The sequence below is a fragment of the Cyrtonyx montezumae genome, unplaced genomic scaffold, assembly GCF_038088225.1.
Source record: "Cyrtonyx montezumae isolate F1298 unplaced genomic scaffold, pur_monq_1.0 scaffold_8, whole genome shotgun sequence".
Classification (NCBI taxonomy): Eukaryota; Metazoa; Chordata; class Aves; order Galliformes; family Odontophoridae; genus Cyrtonyx; species Cyrtonyx montezumae.
Genome location: NW_027072089.1, coordinates 79288129 through 79312080, shown reverse-complemented (window position 1 = coordinate 79312080; position 23952 = coordinate 79288129). Strand labels below are relative to the sequence as shown.

Genomic DNA, 23952 nt, shown 5'->3' with positions numbered 1-23952 from the left:
AGCAGGGAAAGATGTATTTCTCCCTAATGCCAACGCACTTCAGTAGGTTTATGAAGTATATAATAAAAATAAAGAAATAAATCAGGAGAGATACTAATAACTCTGCTTTTCCCTTTCTCAACATCTTTAAGTGGTCTGACAGCATCAAGACTGCAAAGAGAAAGCAGATGCCTTTCATTTCAAACAACACAAGAAGTTAATAAATGGAAGAAAACTGACACTTACAGCAAGTCAAATAAATACCTTGATTGACAAGATCGTATAAAGCATAATAGTCCTTAATGGAAAATAGAAATGAAGAAATACAGGCTATATTGCTCTGGGAGAGAAACAAGACCCAAGCAGTGATGGATATTTTAATGGATTCATAGACAGTGAGATATTCCTCAAGTCTAAACAATTTTGCTATTAATACTGGCAAACAGAGTATTATGCCTTTCTGGTCCTGTTCCCAGTAATTTAAATAGACAGAATTTGAAAGAATGCAAGTAAACAGGCCATTCGTCATAGCACAGAAGGGACAGGTTTTTCTGTATTCCACATTAGGATACATAATACCAAATAATTAGCATTCATAAGAGAAGATAAGAACATATGTGAAATCTCTGTAAAATTCATCAGATTAATGTGATGGAATGCGCACGGTGAAAAGAGACAGCAGGGTTAAGATGCTAGAAAAATACATCACAGGCCATGATACAGGAGATGTGAAAGCCTTTTGCTGAAAACTGTGGTTTAAGTCAGTATTAAAATCTAGTAGACGGCCTCGGTGATTATCTCACAGATATTCCAGGACATCATGTATAGATTGCCTTTAAAAAAAAAAAAGAGTTTAAACACATATAAATAAGCAATTAAATATCACTGGTGGATCTTGTTTCATTCTTCATGAACTTGCTGAAGAAGTCGTATTTTTCAAGTTTGGATAACACTGGTAATTATTTATTTTACAAAATACTTGAAATAACTGTTGGTCCAATGAAGGTGTTAAATGGACTCAGTTCAATAATTTAAATTTCCATGTTTCAACTTCATATCAGTGTTGCTTAGTTTGGCCCTTATGAAGTCATATATAAATATTTAAAAAAATTGAAAGTAAACTTTGGACATGAAACATTTTCTTCAATTTGTACTACAGAAACTGCTTTCAAACTTTTAATGTAAAAGTCTGTAAATAAATACTCTCAGTATACATCTGGTCTAATTATAATTAGAATCACAATACCAACGGTTGGAAAAGACCACAAAGATCATGTAGTCCAACCACCATCCATCCCCACTGACCGTGGACCTCAGTGCCACATCCACACAGTTCTTGAACACCTCCAGGGACGGTGACTGCACCGCCTCCCTGGGCAGCTGTGCCAGTACCTCCCCACTCATTCGAAGAAGAAATTTTTCATAACTAAGCAACTTGCCTGTCAAAGGAGCTACGCAATAATAAGGTTTTATTTTTTACTGTTTCCAAACCTTTCTTGTTGTGTTAGTGATTTAATTCTCTTACCAGATAGCTCTTCCTTGAGAAGACAAAGACAATTCAAGGTTTCAATTGTTTGAAATGACAAGGCTTACAGATGTGAGTTCAGCTCATAAACATCCTTAGAGATAATAGATGTGATTAAAATGAAATAGAAGAGAAATATTTTGTGTTGTCATAGAAGATTCATGCTTTTTCTCAAGTTTTTCACATCTTAGCAAACTCCCTTTTTTCATTTCAGCAGGATAAATAAAAATTCGATGCAGACCAAATGTGAATTTGATGAGTGATGTTTTAGATACTTTTCCCTTTCCAGCTATACTATATGTATTATGTTCCTTTAAAGACAATTCCCTTGAAAGAAAGTTTGCAGAAATAGTACTACTACACCATATTTCTTTAGGAAGATGGGGATGAAATTACATCACTGTACGTAACAGTTTGTTTTTCCATAGGAAATAAGAGTTAAAACAAGCATGATTTCTCAACCTTGATATATTGATTTGATTGCTTTTTGTGATGGCAAGGACAGAAAAAGTGGAAAATCAGGAGAGCATAATGGAGCTAAAAAACCCACAACCCACCAACAAAAACCCTAAGTCAGTAAACTTGCATAAGAGCTTTAAGTAGATCCTTGATCACAACTTATACTGCTAAGGATGTACTCGGGCAGCACAAAATTTGGCAAGATGGACCGAAATATAAACACTGCACACTTCATGCTTTTTAAATGGGCAAGAGATGTTTTAGGTTTTTCTGTAAATTTTGTCCACACTTGTCAATAGTTAGTTCCAAACCACAAACAAAGGACAGCTGCAGTTCAGTGGAAAAAAATAATAATAAAATAAAAGATATTTAGCTTGTGCTGAAGTGCTGTTTCTAAAGTTGATGGGCTTTCCGTTTCAGTGTAATTGTGCTAAGTGTGTTTACAAGACAAGATAAAGGAGACATTTTCTATTGACAGAGTTAGAAGTTCAATTAGTATTTTTCTGGTGTTTTACACCTTGAAGTGTAGGGAACTGTTTCTTTAACATCCAGTCCTTGAAAGCAAAAAAAGCCCAGAGATGTAAAGCAGATCTTTGCAATAGACATAAACAGGTAAGGGTTACATCAGTGAAGGCAGAACTGTTTCTTTATAAGACAAACAGACCATAGTTGCAGTTGGAAGCTATTTTTTTCTGTGACTAAATTAATCAACATTAACATGACTGTCTTAAAGGTGGAGACATACTACAACTGCTCAAAGCCTCACCATACGGGAAAAAAAAATGAAATTAGCAGGAGCACTTGGTTTTTCTACTGCTGATCAAAACCAAATAGCAGTCACCATTTTCATGCAGCTGCTCTTAAAAAAAAAAAAAAAAAAACCCAAAAAACAGAAAAACAAACAAAGAAAAGCAGCAATGGGCAGTAGATAGGAAAGGAACCAGTCTCATTCAAAAAGGAAGGCAGACACAATATGGGAGTTGAGAAAACGGCAGAACAGCAAAGGTAACATCCTTATCCCTCCTGAAGAAGACAAGGATAACACACAAAAAAAAAGATCTCTCCAAAGTCTGAAGGGGATAACAATCAAAATATATGATGCCAGGAATTTCCTAGATGAACACACTCATCTCCTAGATGAGTTCAAAACACACAGTTTCTAGTTAAAACCCTAGGCTCCACTCTATGCTAGACTTGCCTTAATGTTACTGTCTCCCACATTAAGAAGTTTAGTTTACCACACATAGCCCTACACAGTGCTGTGCCAAAACCCTCAGGAATGAGTATAAGATGATGGAAGGCATGATTTGAGAATTTTCCTCAACAAAAGCCGTAAGAAACACATGGATTCACAAAATTTGCATGTCCACACAAAGCCTAGTATTCAAATCTTCATCCACCATGAAACTGTCAGCTTACTTTTGAGACTGTGTTTTTGTCTATATATATATGTTCAGTAAATTCTGCAACATCCATCTGCAGAGAAGGACCTGGGTGTACTGGTGGACAACAGGCTGGCTATGAAATGTGAAATGGTAGTGTGCCCTTGTGGCCAAGAAGGCCAATGGTTGTGAACCTTCCCCTCTACTCTGACCTGGTGAAATCACATCTAGAGTACTGCATCCAGTTCTGGGCTCACCGGTTGAAAAGACAGATCTCCTAAAGAAAGTCCAGTGAGGGGCAACACAGATGATGAGGATTTTGGAGCATCTCCCATGCAAGGAAAGGCTGAGAGGCCTTGGACTGTTCAGCCTGGAGAAGACTGAGAGAGGATCTCATTACTGTTTATAAATATTTGAAGTGTAGGAGTCAAGTTGATGGGGGTGGAACCATTTCCGTGGCATACAGCAACAGAACAAGGGGTAGCAGGCAGAAACAGGAACACAAGAAGTTTCATCTGAACGTGAGAAAGAACTTATTTACTTTGAGGATGACACAGCACTGGAACAGGCTGTATAGAGAGGTTGTGGAGGCTCCTTCACTGGACATATTCAAGACCTGTCTGGTCACCTCCTGTGCAACCTGATGTAGAGAACCTGCCTTACCAGGGAATTGGACTAGATGAACTCCTGAGGTCCTGCATAACAAAATGGTTAATAAGAAGGATTCTACCAAGGAAGCAAATGAACACACCAGCAACAGTTTAAAGTGTTAACTGTAAAAATAACCTGTAATTAATGGATTACAACTCAAGTACAAGAGTGGGAAAAATATGATGTGAAAAGCTGATTAAAAAATTATATTAAAAAAAAAAAGTGGTGGAAGTCACATTTTATGCCAAAAAATAGGCTGAATAACCCGAGTCTGTTCAGCCAGGGGAAAAGAACAGACATCTCACAGGTGCTTATAAATACCTAAATTGAGATGGGAGGCAAATGGATGAGGCTAGGATCTTCTCGGTGGTGTGTAGTGATGAGACAAGGAGCAGTCCTCTAGAACTTGAACGCAGGAAGTTCCATACAAACACGTGGAAGAACTTTTTTATGATAAGGGTGACAGAACACTGTAACAGGCTACCCAGAGAGGTGGTGGAGGTCTCCTCGTATGGAGATACTCAGGATCCACCTGAACACCTACCATCATGACCTACTGTAGGGAATGTACTTTAGCAGGAAGGTTGGACTTGATCTCTTGAGGATCTTTCCCACCTCTGCAATTCTGTTATTTTGTTAAATGAAGCCCTTTCTGTACTTGTGCTGTTCTGCACTCTCTGTACATACAGTCCACAAAGCTTTGTCAAGTGACCTGTGCAAGTTACCTTATGCTCCCTTTTGTTTACAAAGGGTGATTTCTGGCAAAATATTCCTAGGTACTAGCAAGCTGTAAATGTAAAAGCTGCACTATACCAAACATTTCACAGCATGAGACACCAACCCCAAACAGCAATACTGCAATGTAAACAATATATAACAGCTTCCATTATTTTTTCCACCTCTGTTTCCACAATTACACAGCAAATATTTCTTAAAAATTGTAGTGTATTGGAAGAGACTAAAGAAATTAAATGAGCAAAGAGCTACTCTATATCTATACACCTAGACAAACAAATAGTTACGCATATTTTGAGCATTTATGCTTGGACTCATAAGTTCCAGGCTCTTTTAACACCACTTAAAATATTTGTAAAAAGAATATGGAATTTGTTATGCCTTTCAACAGCAGTACTGTTTTACTCTGTGTTTCTGAAATAGTTCTCAGAAGGCTTGTGTCACTTACAAAAGAAATAATCATAAAATGGCTTGGGCTGGAAAAGACCTCAAAGATGATCCAGTTGTAACCTCCCTGCTAGAGGCAGTGGCTGGCAACCTTATATCAGGCTGCCCAGGGCCCCATCCAACTTGGCCTTGAATGACTCAAAGAATGGGTCATTTACAACGGACTACATAAAGCTGGAAGGAGTGGCTGACACACCACAGGGTTGTGTTACTATTCACTGAGATCTGGACAGGGTGGAGAGTTGGGCAGAGGGGAACTTGATAAGGTTAGACAAGGGCAAGTGCAGAGTCTTACACCTGAGAAAGAATAACTATATGCATATAGTTAGGGGCAGACCTGCTGTAAAAGGAGCTCCACAGAAGATCTGGGTGTCCTAGTGGCCAACAAGACAACAAAGCTCTTGAAGTCTAACCAAGTTTTACAGTCTCTCAGAAATTTTTGTGCATAACGTATTAAGCAAACTTTATTTTTACTGTGTTACATTGGAGGGGTGAGAAAATGGGAGAGGGAAGAAAAGCCCTCTTAACAATTGCAAAAGACCATCCAAATGCATCTCCATCCTTATATATATAATTTCAGGTGAAATAAACACTTATCAAATGAGCAAATTCTTTTTCTCCTTCATCAAGACAAATTAGGATTAATCCTTTCTCCCCTTCGACTACTGTCTCAATTTGCATTGATTTTTTTCTTCCATTGAATCTAGTCAGAATACTACTGGCAAATAGAAAAGAGCATATGACCATTCCCATCATTTTATCTATTATTTAAGATGGCTGAAGGAATAAAAAGGAAAATTCTGATATCACTCCACTCAAGAAATGCCAGCCATAATTCATAGCAGTATGCAATGGAGTATTTGATGAGGGAAGGAAAGAGTTACATGTATTTCTTTTTATAAATAAAAACAAATGAGAAAAAGCCTTCTCCAGGTTACCAACTCCTTTTTGAGGCCACTTAGCACTGGGAACATTTTATAAGAAGAGCCTTCTGCTATCTTGTCCTTCAATATTCTCAGAGCTGCAGGTTATGATACCAGAGCATTCATTCAAAATGCTCTCAGATTTGAGAGTTAAGTAAGGACATCTCTCGGGGCTCATCTATAGAGGCAAGCTACCACAAAATAGGCTAAGGTTTAAAACTTGAAGCATACCCAGCTATTTCACAGTAACTCCTGAGGTGAACACGTTCTATATGAAGAGTACTTCATTGCAATTTAATCCAATTCCCAAAGTGATCTAAAAAAAGGCTCTCTTCATGTGGAATAAGAATGCCCTAACGTAAGGGCTAGCTTAGAATAGATTCTGCCAAAAGACATCCCAGGCAGTTTCCTGTATAGACATGAATATATACATGCCCTGTACACATGACATCATTCTCATAAGGACAACAAAACTTTCTAGCACATTTTGCTAACTTAAGGAGATTTAAAATAGGCGAGTATAGCAACACTACATTGGCTGAATATTTTCATTTTCCTTTTGAAAAGAAGGTGTCAACAAGTATTTACGTTTCATTCTTCTAACATAAATACAGCTTTAAATACCAGTTTGCAAGAATTCCATTCACAACTGTCCTTGTAAACGTTTGGCTTTCAGATGGAGAACTGTACCAGGCAAAGAGGGCCAGAGGACTTTCAGAGGTTTAGCACACTGACACATTATGTATTGAGCTTTACAGAAAAATAACAACTTCTGAATCAGAATGCCTACAGTGACCATCCCAGCTGTGAAGAAGCATCTGTTTTTACATCTCTGTCTTAAAGAGGTGTGACAGAACAAGGGGAAATGGCCTCAAGTTTTGCCAGAGGAGGTTTAGGTTAGATACAAGGAAAAATTCCTTTCAGAAAGAGTTGTTAAGCACTGGAATGGGCTCCCCAGGAAGGTGGTTGAGTCACCATCCCTGAATGTGCTTAAAATCCATCTGGATGTGGTGCTCAGGGACATGACTTAGCTCTGGGTTGTTAGGATAGTATGGTTTGGTTGCTGTTGGACTTAATGACCTTGAAGGTCTGTTCCAATCTGAGCAATTAGATGATTCTATGTTTATCCTTCCAGCCACTGCCTGAGCTCTGTCCTTAATAGCAGATATGGTCTGACCTCCTGTGGTCCAGTAACCAACAGGTTCATTAAGGAGTGTCAGTAGTTTATGTGAAGCTGAACTAGCTTGATGCACAGAGGCCATTTGCCTGTACACAACTGCAAGCCAATACTGCCAGCTACACCTTACGCTTGGGAAAGAAAGTATAGGTGAAAAGACCAGAGCTCTTGGCAAAGCACAACGCAGCACAAGTCCCCTGATGGATGTAAGGACATAACTATTAGAGTGCATCAAAGGATGGCTGTGAAGGTGCTGAAGGGTGTGGAGGGCAAGTTGTGTGAGGAGCAGCTCAGGTCCCTGTCTTTGTTCAGTCCAGAGCAGAGCTGAGGGGAGGCCTGATGGCAGCTGCAGCTCTCACAGGGAGCAGAGGGGCAGCACTGAACTCTGCTCTGTGTGACAGCAATAGGGCCCAAGGGAACCTCAGGGAACCAAGGGAACCCCCATGACATAGCATCGGTCTGTGTCAGGGGAGGGGCAGCTGGGGGCTAGGGAAAAGTTCTGCACCAGAGGGTGGTGGGCATGGAACAGGCTGCCCAGGGGCATGGCCCCAAGCGCCAGAGTTGAAGGAGCATTTGGACAACACTCTCAGACATGGAGTTTGGATTTTGGGTGGTGCTGTGTGGAGATGAAAGCTGGGCTTAATAATCCTTTTGGACAACCTCCAAATTCCATGATTCTATGAATGAACACGCATTCAGAAATACATATGCCAAACAGGTTATTATTTTTGATTCAGAAGTACTCAGAGGAAAGTAGTCTCCACTGAAGAATCAAGGATTTGAGCCAAGAAGATCTGTCAAAGATCCTGCCTTTAGGCAAAGCATATAACTGTTATTTACACCACATCTAAAGACACACTCACAAGCTGTTCCAAAGGCAGTATCTCCCCAAGTTTTCCCACTATTTGGGGATAATAAGCCCACATTAAATACCGAATGATTAAAGGGAACCCGTGCAACAGGTGCTGAATATTCCAATGCACTGAACTAAATGATGATTCAGAACAGCATGTTGTCTTTCTATTGTTTGTGAGGAATAAATCCCAAGCAGCTTAAGTAAGTTATGATGGAAAGGAGAACAGTAAATACAACCTGTGTTCTCAAGCTGAATCTGATTTCTCCTGTTTGTCTTCAGCAATACCAGTGGGTGTCTGAGGACATCTCTGAAGTGGAAAACCCATGGAGAATATTCAGAATTCTTTATACTTCCTATACTAAAAGAAAAACAAACATAAACCTAAAACCAAAAACAAATAAAAAGGAAGAGGAAGTCCTAAAGTCAACAGTAGTAGCCTCCTGAGAGTATGAAGCATGGATCATACACTTTGTATGAGGAAAGCTTGGGCAATATCCTCCTACTCAAGGAGGCAGGCAACGACATAGGTTACTCCAAAAGTAATGCCTCAATTATTCCCAAGGAAACTACTACAGGTAGTGTTACTGTGCTCTTTTATCAGATACAGCAAATTCTCAGCTACAGAAACACCGTCCTTCAGCACAGTCATCAGCATTAGCCCTGCATTTTTGCTAGTGATGAACAAGAGCCTGCATGCCAAAATCCTAAAAATATGCACCAGCAGAGATGACCCACTGTTGCTGTTGCCACTGCTGAAACATCACCTACTACCTCACTGTTCTCACATCCACTGTTTGGTCTCCAGAAATATCCAGAAAGCATCAATGAATGTCAATGGATGCCTTTTTTTTTTTTGCATGGAGGAATTCACTGACACCCCTCTAGTTCATACACACTTCCATATCAGACACCATTTTGTCAGACTGCCGTCATCAGTCCCACAGCAGCAAAATGTAACAGAATATTGGTGGGAAGGTTCAACCTCTGTTGTCATGCTACCAACATCAGCCTCTGACACTGTGGGCCAACATAATAAGATTATTACTTTTTGAGCACCTCATGGTAGAAAAGAGGAGGTTTTTGCAATATTGTGCCTGCACCTCAACCCCACTAATAATGGCATGATTCGCCAGGTAGCCAAAATCTTGTTCATGGCCATATGCTTTGGAAAAAGACCCATCATAAGAACATGTTTTCATCACTATTAGAAATCGAGAATATAGTGGTAAATAAGGAAATCAAGAATACACGCCCAGGGTGAACCACAGGACAATAACTAAAGCTGAAAGCAGCAAACAGAAAGGGCAATGCTCTAATCTCAGCCAGAAGCTAGGAAGAACGGAAGACAGTGAGCTGCTCCTATAGAGCAGGAAGCATCAAATATAAATGGGCAGCATTTGGGTGTATTCTCTTCGTGCTTCTGGGGAAAGAAATCAGCTTGTCTTTCATACCAAGGCTTTCATAACTGTGGTGCAGAGCTGCTCAAGTGGCTTCCCTCAAGCTAAAGAGCATGTCTGTATAGAAGCCAGGGTTACTACAGTTACAGATGGTCTCAATCCCCAAAAGCTACAGTAAAAATCTTCTTTAATAAATTACTGCTTTTTTTCCCCCTTTTCCAGAAATTATATACATCCAGAACAGGAGTACCAGTAAGAATATCGATACAACCACTAGTCAGAGCAGATAGCTAAGGAAGCAGCAGAATATAGCATTATGGTATTTAACATATTGTTCCAGCAGCACCAATATAAAATGATAGCCACAAAAAGAAGTTATAAATGTGGCACAGAAGAACTAACAGTGAGGTTTAGGGCCTGTTACAGAACAAAAAAGGCCAAACCAGTTAAGATCTGTCTCAGACAGCAGGATGTGGCAATTATAATCCACTGTGCTAAGAGAAAGGGAAGCTTATGCAGGTACCATAATGCACGTTGCTACACAAAAACAAGATCAAAGTCTACCACTTCTGATCTTTACAGCTGCAGCAGCCTCAGAAAGGTTTTTGTAGCTCATAGAGCAGGCAACATGAAAACAAAGTTAATTTGACTATTTGCAAACAGAGTTAGGAGTGCATCTGCACATAGGAGTCATACTGATGTGATCATGATAAAAAAAAATCTACAAGTTGATGCTTGAATACTATCACTATACTCAGACTTTAATTTACTCAGAGATGGTACAAGGGCAATAAGCACTGAACATCATTATACAAAGCAGAAACCTAAAATGCTGAATCTTGCCTTAGGAAACAACCCATTAAGAATATACGAAGAAGCCAAAAATATCAGAGATGGTCACTACAAAAAGGACAGAATAATCACTATTAGGAAAACCAAAGATTGTGTACAAAGAAAATGCTGGGACTAGTACATAACTAGCTTCAGTGTCAGCACACTTCGTAATCTGGTTATCATTTAGAATATATCATAGACGAGATGAAGTGACAGAGCAATTACACGAGTGGCTGTTTCCTGAAACCTGACAGGGATACACCTGTTCAAATCAGATGCCAACCTCAAAACAGAAGAAAATAAATAAAATAGAAACGTGATGGTATTGTCAAGTAGAATCGAAACTTAATTTCTACCAAGATGAATACTGTGCAATTTTAGATAAATGTGTTACACAAAAAAAAAATTGTTAAATACTTTTTTAGACAAACACTGAGACACCTCACTCAAAAAGGAAAAGGTGTAGAAATCCAACTGAACTTATATAGTAACTGAGTTATTGTCTTCAGAAGTGAGATGAAACTTCAATTAACTTCACATGGTTATACAGGTTAATAGGAACTGAGGGTAAAAATAGAATATGCTATACTTACAAGAAAATAGGAAGTAAAGAACACTGGGAAGAATACAGGGAGATGCTAAAACAGATAAAGAATGGTATTAGAAACACAAAGTAGAACGCTAAAGTATTCATAGTTACAGATGTTGAACACAAATTCTTTTTAAATGATAAAAACTAAAAGAGGAGAATTAGACCAAAAATAAGAAAGTGAGATGTACTGTGAGTTACAAAGTCAGTTAAAATATTAGTGGGGAAACCAATATGCCATAAGAAAACAGAAAGGACTTATAATGACTTTATTGTACCTATAACAGGTTACAAATTAAAAGGCTTGAACATGGCGAGATTGCCAATTTACAGCAAAAAGAAAAAAAGAAAAAAGGAAGAAAAAGATACAAGAAAAAGTATACAAGTGTGACAGCCTTAAGTGGGAAATGTATCATAGCAAGTGAAAATACCTCTGGGACTTGTTTGCTTAAAGACTGGCAAATTTGGAAGGTACTTCAAGTAACAAAACTTGTATTGATATGATTTCAGAGTTACAATTAAAAAAAAAAATCTAAAACAAAAACAAACCAAACCAACAAAACCCAACAGAAACAGCTTCAAATCTCTGTAGTATACTTCTGTTCTTATTAAGTCAAGATTTAAAAGCCCCCTTCTGAATAAAAGCTACTGGGGATCCAAAGCAATACACAGGAGAATCACACTGGATACTGCAGAGAATTTTTACCTTCTTCCAACAGTTCCCTCATTACCAGCCACATATTTTGCCAATATTTTGGCAGTTTCACACAATTACTAAACATGCATCAGAAGCTCCCCTATCACGTATACTTGCATTTAATGTAAATTTCAGGAATTCAGAATGGCATCTTAACTCAGGAGCAACTCTATCTTCCTCAGCACCAAAGCTGTATGCAATTATTCTTAGTCATATCAAGTGGGAAATACTTTTTTTGTTGTTGTTGTTTTTTGTCATTTCAATCTGAAATTATTTTGGTCAGATCCTAGAAGGTGGAAATTAGTATTCATTGTTTTTTCTACGTAGCAACAACTAAGATTTAACAGTCTCTGTCACTGGGGCTTTGATATACAGTTGTACAAAGCTTTATCTTTTGATCTCAAAATACAATGCCAGAAGGTCAGTAGTTAACTCTGACCAAAGATGTTACATGTAGCACTCTATTCTGTTATCTACACATCATCATATTGGTGATTTATGAATATATTGATATTCTTTATCACTGCAGTAGATGAACTCTCAAATATAGCTAAATCATAGAAGACATTGCAGATATTTTCCCCAACAGCTCAGTTAAAATGTTATAGATATCTCAAAGGAGTTTGTCTTGAAGGTGTTCTCTCAAATCATTATAATTAACAAAAATGCTGCTGTGGGACTATTTTACTTTGTCATTAATTCTTAAACAAAATGATACACTTAGAGAAATTTCAAAGAGAATGTATATGGTGGTGGGGATTTCCTTCCCCCTTTTTTTTTTTTTCCCTCCTCTCTCCCCTTGGTTTGTTTTAAACCAGGTAAGAGACTAAGAGCAAGAAGCAGCAAGACCGTACAGAATCACAGGGGTTGGAAGGGACCTCAGGAAATCATCGAGTCCAACCACCCTGCCAAAGCAGGTTCCCTACACCAGGTTGCACAGGTAGGCATCTAGGCAGGTCTTGAACATCTCCAGAGGAGATACACTGGCTCAGATCAGATGACCTGACTGAATGCACTGCCAAAGTTCACTCCTACTAAAGAGGGACAAGATCTGCTGCAGATCTGTCCATGGGATAAGCTTTTTCACCAACAGACTAATGTGCAGTTTAGCTACCAAGTTCAGGATCTTCTGAGTCCCAGTGTAACTCATGGAAATTGCTCTACCCCTAGGATCCTGAAATTACTCACTGTTACCTAAATATCAATCTAGTTTATGCAAAACAAAAAAATAAAGATGTTTCCCTTCACAGCTGTTTCCTTCCTTCATAGAGCCCACCGAACTAGAAATAATCATTCACCGTGGGTATTTGTGTCCAACCCACAAACAAGGCACCAGGGCTCCCAAATACCTCACCCTCAATACTTCTGCTGATCAATTCCACAAAGACTTTTAAAGGTAAAACAAATTCCAGTTTTAAACAGCTTACACTCATTGGTGTTTTTGCCCCATTTAATTCCCCTATCCTTTCCAAGTTTTAAGAAAAATGAAATCCCAACTCAAACCAATTAAGAACATTAAATATAGTTCAATTACAGTAGGGCATTCAGGAGAAAGTGTTAGCGTTTTCATACTGCGGGCTCATCACTTGGGGAGAAATAACAACTTATGGCTAAGTATCATAAAATGAATAATAAACTGACAGAAGCAAAAATGAAGATATGCCACAAAAAGAACCCACAAAGGCCATCAAATTAATTTAACAACAGGAATAAGCCAAACATTTCTGTGGAGTGTGTTGGGTTCGATTTCCACTTGATCAGTTCCTTCAACTGCCTCTGCTAGGCAGAGGAAAGTGTTCTTGAAAAAGAGAATGGGATAACAGAATAATTTGGGGAAGGAGAACTAAAGAGAACAGCAACGCATTCCCCTCCAGTTTAATAAAAATATACCGACAGGCGGATATAGTTGTAGAAGAGAGAGAAAAGAGCAGGTATTTTCTTACACAAGAAATTTAGTTATGGAATTGAGCTCCAATGTTACAAAATAAACTTCAATAAACCACTAATCTATTTGCACAGAAAAATGACAACATTGAAATGAATAGTTTAGAACATTAAAATGAAAAAAAAAAAATACTGATATGAATTTATCTTATAATAATTCAATTATATGGCTACAGTAAACATTAAGAACTACTTCTACAAAAGCATAAGGCAAACAATTGCTTAGAATGGATCCATGGACTAGTTTATCTATACTGTAGAAAACAGTCTCAGGCCCACTTACCCCTGCAGTCAGGATACCACTACAAAACCTAAAGAACTTACATCACATAGGCTCACAAAGCGCTGGTTCCCCTAGACAGCCACGTGACACAAGCAGGCAAATAACTTATGCCTGTATGAAAAAGCATGACCAGTGTAAAGTAACACATGACTACTACTCAGTTTTGTAATTCTGCATCATCACTAACCTAAGAGATATATTTTTCTGTTTAACCTAGTGTCAAAGCAAATCAGATTCTCTTATTTGCAGCCATCATGAGCAAACACGATTCAGCTGAAAATGAATCTTCTTTAGCGATATTATTTTTGCTAAACATCGTTTTCACTGATATTTCCCCTATTAAACTCTGCTTCCCTCTAGCCTTAAACAACCAGCCTCATCACAACTCCTGACATCCCAAGCATATCTACAAAAGCAGGCTGAATTCTGACTTAAAGCACAATCTAAAAATTCCATTTGCTCCCCCAAGGAGCTCAAAGAGAACCTACCTCCATTTTGCTGGTCCTTACTCTTTCCTCTTGCTAATACACTGTGAGATAGAAACTACTGCCCCTTTCCACCCACCTGCCCATTCTTTAACCACATGCCCACATTACAGGTGTTTTCCAGTGACCATGATGGATTCCCCCCATGTGCAAACCATTAGACCGAATTAACACCAAGATCTGCACAGCAGTCTGGAGAAAGGACGGTGAATTTAGATGACAAAAGTTTCTTCCAGACGTATTTGCTGGGATTCCTATATGACAACATTATGTAGAATTTCTGCCTTTTGCCCTAACCTAGAGGAAGTTACTTTTCAACAAGCTGGACAAAGGAAGCCTACCTGACTGACGGTATCAAACACAAATTAGCAAATTATGGAAACAATTGGATTCTCAGCTAACTACCGCTTTCAGTCTGGATGGGAACTATCTACCTGCGTCCTTGAAAGAACCCTGGAGGGAAAAGTCCTCTTCTGTGGATACACCTTGAGTATTTGTTTGCAAAGCCACAACCACAGCTCCAAAATGAATCTGCACCTCTGCCACAAAATCTGGAGTCCTTTTTTTTTTTTTTTTTTTTTTTTTTGTAAGAACATCCCTATGGATCGCAGTCTCCATTCTGTACTCACCATTTCCACAGTGGCCTCAGTGAGGTGAATATTGCACCCATTTCATGTGTTATTTGTAAAATACTTCAGAATTAGGAGGCCAGGCTCTTTGACTGGGTACAATAAATGATAACCTCATAAGAGTTACAATGTAATGATAAGGAAAATAGCTTGTGCTAAGGTGAAACTTCTAAATGATCAGATTAAAACTGACAACTTCCTTTCCTCCAAGGGTAAGGAGCACAACCAGCCATACATCAGGAGAATCTGATAATCTCCTTGGTTTCAACTCAAACCAAAATCCTATCTAAATTAAATAGGGGTGCTATTATTGGATATATTTTGTGCAATACCTTTTGGACTGCCCAAGGGATTTTACAGCCTACTGCTGAAGTTATTCTCCAATATGAACTTCTGCAGTAATTGGTGTTAAGCTAAAATTTGGCAGTTGCAGCACTAGAAAGACAGTCTGATTCTTTTGAAATTGTTGGTATTTTAAGAGGGTGCTATAATAAAATACCCTTCCCTCTAACATGGGGAGTAGGCACACATATCTGAGAAAACAATAGCAAAGATGGGCATAACTTCACAAGTACCAGATGTCCCTACCTCTCTGAATTTACCAAAGAAGGATGAAAATGATTAACTTTGTGGAGTACCCTTCCCCTTTTGTTGGTTGTATACTGTTATAGTAACTACCTGTTTAGTCCAGTATTACCCATTATTACTACGTTACTTTAGAACCCTGAAGTTATCCCACCATCCAAAGCACGTTTCAGGGCAAAGGAGGAGAAGAAATGAGTTTTTTCATAAGTCTCAGCCATAGAAAGGATGTGGCAAGAACACAGTCACTCCTCTGTAGTGAAACAAAGTAATGCATTGCAGAAAGATAGCAAAGGCTGATTAAATTTGCCAGAAGGGGAGGGAGGGAGAAGGAGTTGAAGCAGAAAGAGCCCTCAGCTGTGTGCCAACAGAAGCAGCCACAGCTGGCCATAATCTGGCGAGCATGAGCAGCCCCCTCCCCACCTGGCTTGTGCACAGCTTCAGCTGTCTTGGCTACACAGCCCTCCCAGTACAAAAGGAGCAAGCTGCAAACACTCCTCCTCTCAAAAAAGTGTTATTAAAGAAGTTTAGCTAGGAAGCATAGTATTTCTTTGCAAAAGAAACCAATTTACTTAGGTGAGTGCTTCTTCTTTGTTTAGTAGGAAACCTGGTCTAGTGGGAGGTGTCCCTGCCAATAGCAGGAGGTTGGAACTTGATGATCTTAAAGGTCCCTTCCAACCCAAACTATTCTGTGAAGCATTTGTAACCTCTGTTATGCCAGACTTAAGACTTGAGAATTTCTGACATCCCATACGCTTCTTCCATGTAATTCCCTCTAGTGCAGGGAAATACTTTTTCCCTTTTTTTCTACTGCCTTTTTCCCTCTGTAGATCAAATGCTTTCTGGGTAATGAAAACAGTATGCATAACCTTGTGTTACAGGTAAAGTCTCTGATGTTTTGGCTTCTCCTTTTCCCTGAAAGTTACTTTATTTAAAAAAAAAAGTTTTATTACTGTCCTAAAACTTGAGTACTATAAGTAAAACATCCAAGACTAAATGCAACTCCTACACATATGACATACCCTGTTACTTTTTCAGTGGAATTCTATTCATTAAATATTGCTGTATATGCACCAAAAAATTAATATAAACTGTATATATATATTCCTGGGGAAAAAAAAAATTCCTTTGGCTGTCACAGTAAAAAGAGGTTAATTAGCAATGGAAGTTGTTCTTTCTGATCTGCTTAGCAAAGCTGCCTTTATGACTCAAAAAATTATTCTTTAATTCAGTTTTTGTGATTTTTTTTTAAACTGGTGTAATTGATTCTTTAACTGTGTGGATTTCAGCATTAAACTTCATTAAAATAATATAGGCTTATTTAACTTACACTTGTGCTCTATATTTCAAGAATTGCTTTAGTTATCACTTGGAAAAGGCTTGCTTCTTGATTAATATTTAACAGTATGATCACATTAAGACCTATTTTCTCTTTCAAAATAGTAAATGGAATATAATTTTGTGTAAACAATCAGAAGCACGTACACATACCTCTGCATATATGTATTTATCCCACACCTGACAGATCATGAAAATCAGTCATCAGAGCAAGTACCCACATCCTTGTCACAAGTTGCAAGTGCTGAAGTTTGATTTGGCTTCAATTAATAAATAATTTGTAAGAGAATGTGAAGACATACATGAAATTTAGAGCAAAATACTCCACTGCAATTAGCTACGCACCAAACCTTACTCTTCAAGATGAGAGATCAAGAACATGAGTTACAGCAGCACCAAAATTATGGCAGTTCTAACCCCTACAGCAGTGAAGAAGAGATGTGCTATTAGTTCTGTGAAGCTTATAAGCCCTGGCATAAAATTAATGTAACAGAATCATGGATAATTTAAGAAAACAGGTTCGGTCAATGGAATGTTTGCCTATGATTCCTCTCATTTATAAAAATGTACAATGCTAATGGATATGCACAAAGAAAAGAAAACCCATCTACAGTTTCCTTCCTTCTTCAAGTTCCTTCCTCCCACATGGCCAATGATTTCTCTTTTAGCAGTTAGTCTGTTTCTTAATTTAAAATCATGTAATGCTATTTGCAACAAAAAGGTAAAAATAAATATAACCCCTGAACCAACCATAATTACTGATTTCCCAGAGAAATTTAAAAATTTAAAGATCAATGAATAAACAAGTAACGTAAGGAACACGCTTTTGTAGGACTTTGCACTAAAATTAGCTGTCAAAACAAGGGAGCTGTGGAACAGCATCCAACAGAAAAGCCCCAAGTATCTTCTGCTCGGGAAATTTAAGTACATATGGAGAGTGAGCTTTTAAAATAGAAGTTTTTCTGCACTTTTACCCCTTGAAACCTGTAGCACACTTATTAAATGTATTTTGTCATCTCAGTGATTCTCATTGTTTAAATCCTTTCAAGTACACTAGAAATGAAAAAAAGCATGTTTTCTGCAACTTTCATTTCTATTCTGACGCTGTTACCTGGACCTTTTCACTCCACAGCAACTGAAAAAATTGTTTTACACTGAAAGGAGAACAAACAAACAAACAGAAACCTAAGCAATCTATTAGCACTCCAGAACAAAACTTTACTCCAGAGATTGTATTGAAAAACTAAAACAAAAAGAATGAACATAACACACAAAGAAATAGAATGTACAAATCTGAAGAGCTTTTTGGTACGAGCAGCAATAGTACAGGATGGTAACGTTATCTTGCCTCACTGTAAAGGAATATATTGATTTTAAAGAAAAAAAATGTAGTGCCCAATCATATCTGCGTTTCTTCAAAAGTAAAATACAACTTCTTGTTAAAACATAAAATAGAGCTTTGAAGAGTGTATGAGCTTCCACTTCTGTGGAAAGGTCTGAATATGGTGAACTGTCCAAATGATTATAAATCTCAGGAATGCTACAATCAGTTAGGTATTACCGCAGGTTACCAAAAGAAGCTTATAAAACTGGTAACTTTCTATTCTGTAATGTAAACTGCTCTAGTTCCCAACCAGATCAAACTATATTATTTCTGTATGCAATGCTAAAACTAGGTCCAAAAAGTTATTCTGGTTTGTTGTCAGAAAGCACTGTAGAGATACACAAGCTGAGAATTTCCTCCAACAGTAACTGCTAGAAGCTCTTCCTTCCCACTTAAAGCACCCTGCATTTTGTAGGCTAAGTAAGTGTAATTCTTAGGGTGTCTTGGTTCTAGCCAAAACAATTTTAATAGTGCACTAGTTCTGTGGTTGTTGCTCAGACTCCATGGAAAACTGTTCTTCTAGGTTATTCAATCAGATTGTAATCTGGAATATCCATTCTCCTGAAACCCACAACACCTAAGAAAGCTTGTGTTTCCTTTTTGCTAGTTGATGGAGATATGGAAGCTATTTTACTAATCACATCCCTGGGGATCTGATGACATTCATCTTGCCATTTCATTCCTGTGATCACCTGATCTCCTGTGCTGGCCCCTTTGCTTTACAGCAAAACTAGCTTTCAGAAGGGTTCAAATTATTTTCTTCCCTTTTCCAAAAACTTCTACTGTTGTGTTGCCCCACACAATGATGTCATCAATGTATTGCAGATGTTCAGGACCTTCCTCCTGTACCAGTGCAGTCTGGGTCAGCCCATAACAAATGGGCTGTTTCCACTCCACATATACTGGGGCAGTCAGTATATGTAATGTAAGTAATAAATGCCCCTCCAAGTAAAAGCAAACTGGCCTGCTCTCTTGCTGCCACAGGGATTGAGAAAAGCACACTGGTAATGTCAGTTGTGGCATACTTGGCTGCCTTTGACTCCATTTGATATTGGTGTTCTAGCATATCTGATACAACTGCACTTAGTGGTGGTGTGACTTCATTCAGGCTATAATAGTCCACTGTTAGCCTCCACTCTCCACTGGACTTTTGCACTGGCCTTACGGGACTTCTAAAGGGCGAATGAGTCTTGCTGATTATTCCTTGGCTCTCTAGTTGACAAATCAGTTGATGGATCGGAATCAGGGAGTCTCATTGGTGTACTGCCACAGGCACACCATTGCAATGCTGATTGGCACTGGCAGTTCTACTCCTAACAATTCCACAACTGAAGTATCTTCTGAGAGACTAGGCAAGGTAGGCAGCTGCTTAATGTTCCAGAACACTGAGGGCACTGAGGGCGTCCCTTGTTCTAGGTACCTTTCCATACCATCCCACACTCCATGCCACTCATAACTATCCAGCCTCAGGGGAGATCCTTTGGGGATATTTGTAAATAGTTGTTTAAACAGAACCTGAAAAACATCCAGTAGGCATAGCAATACTGACATGTTGGTTTGAACATTCCTGCTTGTCTCCCACTTCGCCTGGCTCCCCAAGGAAACAAATGAGTGAAATAACGAATGGTTCCCAAAGTATGAAGAGAACTGCAATATCAAATACAAATGCCAGATTAGTTTTCTGTCCAGTGTTACAGAATGCAAGAAAATGATATCCTTAATCCAGCCTGTGGAAATTGTAGAGAGGGCAACAAGGTTCAGATACAGTAAGTAATATGTTTTCATGAAAGAACTCTGACAGAACTCCAAAAATATAACAGAAATAACCTTGTGACTAGGAGCTATTAAACTACTAAAACACAACAATTTAACATGCTCGGGTCAAATCTGTAGTTATCTCAACCCTTCAAGCCCCAGCTTGGGTGCTGTGTGTTTACCCAGCAAAAACACAGCACCACAGTCATTTGCTCACATTCCCCAAATGGGAAGAGGGGGAAAATTGGAAACAAAATAGAAGTCATGGGTTGAGATAAAAGCTATTTACTAAAACAGAAGAGGAAAATGGAAACAAATATGCAATAATAACAATACATACAGTCATAATGCAATCACCACCTGCCAACTGATGCTCAGCTAACAATGCCACTGCCCTCTGAACAACACCATGTTATAAACACATCTCACCACCCACATCCATTCAGTTCTTATTTAGTATTATATAGATTTAACGGAATAGTTTTAGATGAGTATTCCCCTCTAACCTCTGAATCACAGGCTTTAATTTAAATGAGCTGAAGCCCAGTAATGAGCAAGGTAGTAATGAGCAAAGCTACTGATTAATGTGTTTGAGTCTGAATGATTTATAAATCATTTACCTTCACAGATAGAAGAGGCTAAAGTAACTCTAGAACTGTTAAAAAAAAAAAAAAAAAGGATGGGGATCACCACCTGAAACAAATACAATACATGAGAAACCGCTCATTTTTACTTGCAATGTCACAGCCCAAGTAGTGGAGAGAATGTGGGAAAATAAAGCACTGTGACTGAAGTATGAGAACGACTATGCACAGAAAAGCCAACAAATTATTCTAATAAGCAGTACATAACTTTTTGGGAAGTTCAGAGCTAAAAATGAAACAAAGTGCAACTGATTCGTCAGTGTCAACTGCTGAAAATGCAAATCACTGTGCAATGGAAGTGCTGATGCACTACCAACACTGGAGCGGATCCCCCAGAAAAGAGATGCACTCATCCAAAATCAATACTAAAGATAACTATAATTACACAGTTCCTTTGATCAAAACGTGGGGCTAATGCTACCAAAAGGAAATCAAACCAATGTAAGTCACCTACTAAAAACCAACCAAACAAACAAACGAACAAATAACCAAACAACAACAAAACAACAACAACAAAACAGAAATTAAAAGAGATGAAAGTCTATTAAAGTTGATGAAAATACAAAGTAGTCAAAAATTACAGTAGCCCAACATCATGCTTGACTGCATGACGGACAAACCTTACCTGAGGTGTTTCACAGGCTGTTAAAGACATAGCCTGCTTACAGGACATGGAAAGATCTTGGAGATGCAGTCACAACTTGAGCCAAAGAGTGCTAGTCTTTCCTAGGAAAGGTAGGAGTGATTGCAGCTCAGGTCTGCATCGAAACAGTGAAATACTGGGCCTCTGTGGTGCCAGTTTTCAACAAAACAAAACCAACCACCTAGCCCTCACTGGGGAGAGTGTAAGGGAGAAGGAGGAAGTACATTTTCTTCTTCTAGTGGCATATACCACCCAAGTTTATTGGTGTAGCACATGCAAATAAGGAATTAAGCTTCACTGGGAACTGTACCTTTAGCACCTTTTTTGTTTCCTCACCCCTCAGTTTTTAAAGAATATCTCTGTCCAACAAAGGAAAACAAACAAACAACAAAAATCATAATCACACACGCACACAAGAAAAACAAAACCACCCCACATGCATAGCCAACGTTTGCAGGCTTCACAGAATAAGTGAATGACCCAGCACTAAAGGGAAAAATAAAAAGATGGAGTAGATGCTTTTCGCTTTGGTGGCACAAGAAGAAAAACTGTCTAAGGGTAACAACAACTGGGACATGAGAGGAGGAGTGAGGCACACGGTTGAAAAAATAAATACAGAAACATTATTATTTATAAATTATCAAACTAAAAAATAAATCTAACAATAATAATAATAGTGCAGAGGTTTGTCTTGGGACAGACTCTAATCAGTATTTTTTTTTATTCAAGACTTGGAAAATGTGAGAGGAAGTATATTTATGAAATCCACAGGTTACATAAAACTGAAAGGACCACAAGCTTTTAGAGGGACTGGTGATAGCGCTGACTTTGGAAAATACCTTGAGGAGTAAGCTTTTAGTCCTATTGAAGAAAAATAAAATAGGACAAAATGTGGATTCAGAGATTAATAAGCAGAACACAGAAGAGTTTGTTCAGTTGTAATCAATTGCAAAAGTGTACACTAGCTAGCAGCATCATGTAATAAGAATGGTAAAGCCTTATTCTGAGGCTCACCAGTAAGGAAATTTCACATGTGCAAGGAGATAATGCATTCTGCTAAGTACTTGTGAAGTATCTGTCGAAACAATCCAGTTTTGGGCAACATATCTAAAGATAAATACTTTGGATAGTTCACAGTTGAACAACAACAATAAGAAAACTGAAAACAAGATAAAGAGGAAAGATGAAAGGAATGGTGTATATTTGATCTGTAGAAAAAGTAAGTACAGATCTCCAACGGTTTTTCTACAGCAGATGAAAGTCATATGTGAACTGTTCATTGAAAGAAACACTACTGAATAGCACTGGCATATCCTGCAGCAATTAAAATCTATTGCAGAAAGAAAGATCTGAGTTAGATATAGTCTAATCCCCATTATGGAAATATTTTAATAACGGGTTATAAAATCCCTGTTTGGGAAAAGAAACACTTGCTCTATCTCACTTCAAGGAGAGATGAATCTGATCAGTATGTCCTTTAGTCCAACTTGTAGCTCTAACAACATCCATAAGATTTCCACATGAGTTGTCCTGGTTTCAGTGCTATTATAATATGAGCAAAGGCTGATATTTATTGCTTCAGTCACATATTGTTCCACACAGCTCTTAAGCTTAAGATGCTAGTTATTTCTAAATGGAGAGAAAGCGTTCAACTAACAGGCATTCTGTAAACACATACCATCTTGTTAGTTTGAAGCTGTTGGTAAAAATCCATTCCACTAGTGACAGAGCCAATGGAAACCTTAACTTTGCAAAAGAATTAAGCTGACTCCAGAACATACAACATGGAATTCCCATCTGGTAACAGCATCTTTAAATAGAGCCCTGTTGAGCTCTGAAATTCTCCAAGACTACGAGGCAACAAGTTCAAGTAATCAAATGACCCAAACAGTGACCAATACTGGAACAAAAACATGGTGTGAACACAGATTGCAAGCTTAATTTGAAAATCTGATGAAGTAGGTGTGAGATTATCAGAACTGAAAAATTGCCTGTTCTCCAAAAAAATAGATTTCTAAAGATGAAAGTGAACAAGCAAAAGCAAAAACCATTCTGATTTTGGTTCCTGTGGTGCATGTGAGGATGGCATGACACATTAGAAAGAAGCACCTAATATGCTTAATAATCTAATGTGTGAGAAGGAGAACCATACTCTCCCCGGAGGTGCATGTTAGAGGATGAGGGGTAATGGAAACAAGTTGTAACAAGGGAAATTCTGATTAGATATTCAGTTAAAAAAGAATGAAAGACAGAGCACTGTAGCAAGCTGTCCAGAGAGGTTGTGGATTCTTCTCTGAAGATATTCAGAACCTATCTGGATGTTTTCATGTGCAACCTACTGTACAGAACTTGCTTTAGAGGAGAGTGGGACAATTTCCAGAGGTCCCTTCCAACTTATGTGATGATGAGGCAGTCAAGCAAAGGACAAGCATGCCTTGGAAATACTATAAGCAAGCCTCAAGCAACCCTTTAGGGAGTTTCTGAATGTCTGCTGAGAAGCAGATAAAAACAGAATGTTAAACACAAGATTGAGTCACCTAAATTTTGAATAGTCGCATACAACCTAATGTATTCTGTTCACTGAATAGTGAACTATTGTTCACCTACTAGATCT

General features: G+C 38.3%; 1 protein-coding gene across 1 annotated transcript in view; it reads right to left on the bottom strand.

Annotated features, from left to right (window-relative positions):
• CDYL (chromodomain Y like) overlaps positions 1-23952 on the bottom strand; it is a 102089-nt gene that overhangs the window by 11138 nt on the left and 66999 nt on the right. The window lies entirely within an intron of this gene.